Source organism: Acanthisitta chloris, unplaced genomic scaffold (assembly GCF_000695815.1).
Source record: "Acanthisitta chloris isolate BGI_N310 unplaced genomic scaffold, ASM69581v1 scaffold30431, whole genome shotgun sequence".
NCBI classification, from domain to species: Eukaryota; Metazoa; Chordata; class Aves; order Passeriformes; family Acanthisittidae; genus Acanthisitta; species Acanthisitta chloris.
Genome location: NW_008658230.1, coordinates 40,944 through 46,857, shown reverse-complemented (window position 1 = coordinate 46,857; position 5,914 = coordinate 40,944).

Genomic DNA, 5,914 nt, shown 5'->3' with positions numbered 1-5,914 from the left:
CACTCTGCCCGCGGGGGGGGCATGCCAGGGGCTGTGTCCAACGCCAGGAGGGCATGGGTCAGGTGATACCCCAAAACCCGTTCGCTTTTAATTAGAAACAAACAACCCGTTAGAACAAATATGTTCCTGTTGGTACATAGCTTCGAGTTAGGCTGAGTGTTAGCCTTCATGTGAGAAACGTGCTGATGCCTGGCAAGGAATGGTGAAAGATAGAATCATAGAATCAACCTGGTTGGAAGAGACCTCAAAGAGCATCGAGCCCAAACCTACCATCGTTATTAGACCATGGCACTAAGTGCCACATCCAGTCTTGTCTTGAAAACCTCCAGGGATGGTGAATCCACCACCTCCCCGGGCAGCACATTCCAATGTCTGATCACTCTCTCTGTAAAAGATCTCTTCCTAATATCCAACCTAACCCTCCCCTGGCAGAGCTTGAGTCTGTGCCCTCTTGTCCTACTGCTGGTTGCCTGCAAGAAGAGACCAACCCCCACCTGACTCCAACCTCCTTTCAGGTACTAGTAGAGGACTATAAGGTCTCCCCTGAGCCTCCTCTTGTCCAGGTTAAACAATCCCAGCTCCCTCAGCCTCTCCTCATAGCACTTGTGCCCAAGTCTCTTCACCAGCCTCGTTGCTCTTCTCTGGACCTGCTCCAACACCTCAATATCCTTCCTGAACTGAAGGTGAAGGTGGCTGCTCTCCATTCAGCGCAGCGCATGTCATCCTCCCCTGCTGTGGCCTTTGGTATAGGCAGCAAAGGTTTCCCAGCACCTGAGCTGGAAGCATTTCCCTGATCTTTGAAGTTTCACAGCAAAGTTGTGCTGTGAGGGGACACCTGCACCAGGAATTGTATGCAGATACACATGGACATCAGCATGGACGTCAGGTGCAAATCTTCCAACTACTACAGCATGGCAGAGAAACAGGCTTGAGGCACAGACTGGTATAAGCTGCTGACCACAAGCAGAGCATGTGAAAGGAAACAATGTCTCTACCTGTAAAAGGAGGCTGGTGGCAAAATGCAGGGCTGTGGCAGCTCAGCCACAAAGGGCACCTCGATTCCTTCAGCAGAGTCAGCACTTTACAATGCAAGCTCATGAAACACCTGGGCTAACAGGGGAAGAGTTGTGGCCCTCAAAGCACTGATCTTGAATGTGCCAAAAGGTCTAAATCTATCACAGCATTCCAAGCTACAGAAGAGGGTGTGAAAATATGTATTTTCTCAGTCTTTACAGTAGTCAAGACTGCAACTTTATGTAGGGTGGGATTTTTGGTGGTGGTTTGGGTTTTCTTCATCTAGCAATAAAAAATATGATGGAGTGGCAGTGTATAATAAAGTGAAGATTAGATATTCAAATGAAGGAGTGTCGTATGACCCCACGTGGCCAAGAAGTCCAGTGAATTTGTCAAAAGAAAGATCTGGTTCCTGGAAACGGAAATGAGTTTCTAATTCAGACCAAATGATATTCAGCTGGAAATAAAAAGAGGAAACTATATCAAAAGTTTTTTTCAAAAAAAAAGTTATTGGATAGGTGATTAAATGTTTTAATATTTCATTTGAAACTGATGTAAATAAGTGACTTAACAAAGAGTGGTAACTGACCTGAGGACACAGTCAAATATTTTCAGTGAACACAACATTGTGCATTTACCAAAAATGTGTAGGTCTTTCTTGTTCTTCTTGTAAATCAGCCCTTTATACTCCTCCAAATTTGATTTTTGAATTTTCATTTAATTCTGAATTCGTTTTCCCCTATTTTTCCAGGTCACCAGCCAATCAAAAAAAATCTAGGAGCCCATTTCTTTAGAGTCCTAATTAGGACTGTGACAGTGAAAAGTCACTTTGCCATCATTGTTTAATTTAGGTATGTAATTGGAATAAATTATATTAGGAATAACTTTATTTGCTGACATAGCAGCAACAGCAAAAGTTATTCTGCTGTTTCCAGTCCAGAATATTAAAAAAACCCCAAAATTTTTAAAAAGTGTCTGAAGAAGAATTATGAGGTAGTTTAGATATTGTTATTCCTAATTTTGAAGCAGATTTATGCCACCTTTTTCCCCTCCCCCCTTTTTTCTTTTTAAGCTGGGGTTCTCAAAAGATTTTGTTTTTCATGGTCATGCTTTTACTAAAAATGGTAAAACAGCACAAAATTTACAATTAAATTGCAAAGGAACAATCAGAGGGTCTCTTGGAGAGGAAAACGTTTTCCCTAAAGCTGAATTAAATGGTTTGAATTGAAACTTAGATTATGAGGAATGCAGCCATCCCATATTCAAATTTAAAATGAGTCCTGTACCATATAGCCCTACAACTGGATATCCAATATGTGTGGGTCTGGATGGAGCAAGGAGAACATCTAGTTTATGATGTCTTTTATGTATAAATAAGGAAGTCCAGTAAAACCAGCTGAAACCACACTTGTGTTTCATGAACAAGCTCCCTGCTCTGGTCCTTTCCATCATAGAGGTACATAGCACCTATAGAATCAGGTTTATGCCTTAACTTTGTCATGTTTAGGAATCATTGCTTTCTTTTCTAGCAAAAGTGCAGACCATCACATCATATTTTTGCAAACACTTGCCTTTTTTTTTTTTTCAAACTTGTGATTTCCTCACTAGCTTAAAACACTTCATTCAAACACTACTTTTCAAAGTGACTTCACATGGAGAAATCTATTTTAAGACATTTGTTAATTCAACATCAGTGAAATGTGGAGTGAAACAAAAAATGAAGTCATTGTTCATTTAAAAATTATTTGTGTCATATGCAATGGTGGGGGAAATTTTGCAGACCTCTGTTTCTTTTCTCAATTTTATTCCAACAGATTGGTGCATTTATTAATTCTTATGGCTTTCATTAGTTAAATGAAGACGATACACAGTTCTCTGTTTCCTTTTCTGGGGTCTTTTTCGTCTTCTCTAAATAATTTCTCCATCTGGATGTATGTTCAGCACTTGTCATGAATCCCAGATAAAGCACAAATCCATTATTGTCATCCCATTTGTTGTCTCCGTGTATTTGGATAACTGGTTTAGCCCCAGCTGTGCAACTTATTTTATGTGGACATACTCCAGAACCAAAGCAGTAAACAGGGAATTAGCAGTGTATTCTAACACCAAAAGTAGAATAAGCATTCCTATTTCCTGTCCTTAGGCATGCTTACGCAGGTGATTTTTAAAGTTTTCTTCAGTCAGGAGCTTGTATAGCTGAAATTTGGATGTATGATCTGTTTTTCCTTAAGGCACATGATAATGGAAACCTTCTTCCTCAGCTAGAGTTGCCTTTAACCATACTGCAGTTTTGCTTATGGTCATATTGCACGTGTGACTTTTAGTATTCTTTTTTGTGGTTTGCAATTTCTCATGTGATTTTAGGTTTTAAAATGTCTGCCCTATTCTCCTGTTATCATGCAGTGCATAGTCAGTGCAAAGTTTTATGCTTGGCACATAGAGCAATTCATCTCAAAATTACATGTTATTTGCTTAATTTGGTATTTCTATTTACACTAACTCTAAATACCCACTTGGATCTTATGATCAGCTTCCAATTTATTTCTACTGTAGTATCCGGACAGTTGCTATTTACGTCTTTCTAGATTTTCCACAGCTGCATTGTGGATTCACATTTCCAGAATAATACAAGCGTTAGAAATATTTTAAGCCATAAGGTTTTGTATTTGTGAGAGAGACTTGTACATTGTAGATCTTAGGTTCTAGGCTCTTAGATCACTTGGGGAATCCACAGCCTTGAGTGGCTCTAAGCACAAGCTGACAAGACACTTCCTCAACATCAAATAGTCTCTGTGTTTATATGTTTGTGGACAAGGTGGGGACCAACCAGTCCCAAACCTGCTGCCTGCTTTGCTGCCTATACCAAAGCCCTGAAGAGCAAAACATTTTGGTTTTGCTGTTGGGGAAACTTTACGTGCAGGACAGCAGCAGCTGCTCAGGAGCAGGGCGGGAGGTGCCACTTCCTGATTGCGGTTAGACCGTGCTGATCCAACCCTTCTCCATGTCATTTTGCATTCTGACTTCTCCCAGCTTCTATTGTGTCAAGACAGCTTGAGCCCATCCCTTGAATTCTGGAGAGCAAAATTCAGTTTTCCCTATTGTCAATATGGCAACTCTGCCTTTGAGACAAGTATATAGACTATCCTTCTGCAAAGCACAAAAGAACTAAGCTCCTAAGAAGAAGATCCACAAAAAACAACATGACCAAAACCCAACAAACAAACAAACAAATAAATTAACCTCTGCAACTTAGATGAGTGCCCTTATAACTGAGGTAGCAAATAAAAAGGAAATATCCATGTGTTCTCTAGCAGTTTGGCCAAGGTTGAAAGAACAGGAGAACAAAGGCATAATATTATGGCATGGAGCAAAAGAAGCTTTACAATAATTCAGGAAGGAATGTTAAAACATTTAGGCTGATCTCTGAAAAAACCATAAACCTTTGGAAATAGAAAACACTATAGCGAACACTTTCCAAACAGGACTTTGAAACATGATTCTTGCTAAAATTAGTGGAAGCTGTGCATCTACATTCATAACGGCTTTGAAATCTCAGCCTATAATAGTCCTTGTTAGTCTTTTCGCTTGTCAGGTATGTAGGAAGGAAAGCATTTTCTGTGACTGAAAACACAAGCAGTTGTCAGTTCAGAACTACTGAAAATCATGCCAAGTTGTCTTAAGTGCTAGATAGGCTATACAGTACATACTAATTCATTTAAGAACAACTGGAAAGTGTTTAAAGCCTTGTAAAGGAAATTATGAGGGCACAAGTGTTAGCGTTTTATATGTTCATACAAAAATGCACAAGGTTCCTAGTGCATTGTAAAATGAAGGAGCAAAGAAAGAGCAAAGTCTTCAACCATCTGAAACAATCTAATCATCCTCTGGAAATGCACTGTTTGGGGTGACTATGTTAACTGAAAATGGAGTGATTAAATAAAGTCAGGCTGATAAATCCCCCGAGTGCTACTAACTTATTTGTAATATCATTGAAGATGAGTAGTATGACTGGTGTCTCAAGTCTTAAAGCTATGATATTCAGAGGAAGGTAATTGAAGCCTGACATTCCAAAGCCCTGGGTACATGTTCAGATATTATCAATGCAAATTTTGCAACCAACAGTTTGCATCAAGATAAAAAATAATTCTTCATTTGGCTGCCTTGGGATTGATCTGTGAGAGAGCACAGGACAAAGTAATAATTGATTTGTGACTATGTATCAACCATGACTTTAAGACAAGGAGTAAGATACACAAAAAAAAAAAAATCTTATCTCCCCCACACTAGACTTTTACACCAGAGAACACCAGTGAAGACCATAGACTTGTTGTCTCATAGAATCATATGGAATTTTCAACAGAAAAACCCCTGATTGAAAGCAGTCCAATTTCAGCAGCCTCTACTGCACAGACTACCAGTTTAAGAATCACAACTTACTCCACCTCTGTGAGAACTCAGAGAGTGGTTTGTGATGACACCAAATACCCGAATGATTTAGTATTTTATAGTTAAAATTATGGTATGCATTGTTCCTAGAAGCTGACTGGAAGACAGTGAAGACTAGAAGAAAAGACGTCATAAACTCCAATTCCATATTATTGCTTTCACACCATTTTAAGATGTCTGAAGACAGATCCAGGTAAAAAGTGCAAAAATAATTCTAATTTGAGGTGACAAAACCATATTGCCTCCAAAAGAGCAGATAACAGACCTCTGACTCAGGTAAAAGACACAGATTTTTTTGCTATGTTCTTTGTTCCTTCTATGAGTCTCTCAGAACAACTGACCGATGTTAAGCATATAAACAAAGAAGAGCCACAGCTGTTCAAGGAATTGTATCACTTCCAACTTTTGGGGGGTTATTTGTTCTAAATATCAATTACAGATTCGATTTCTCACA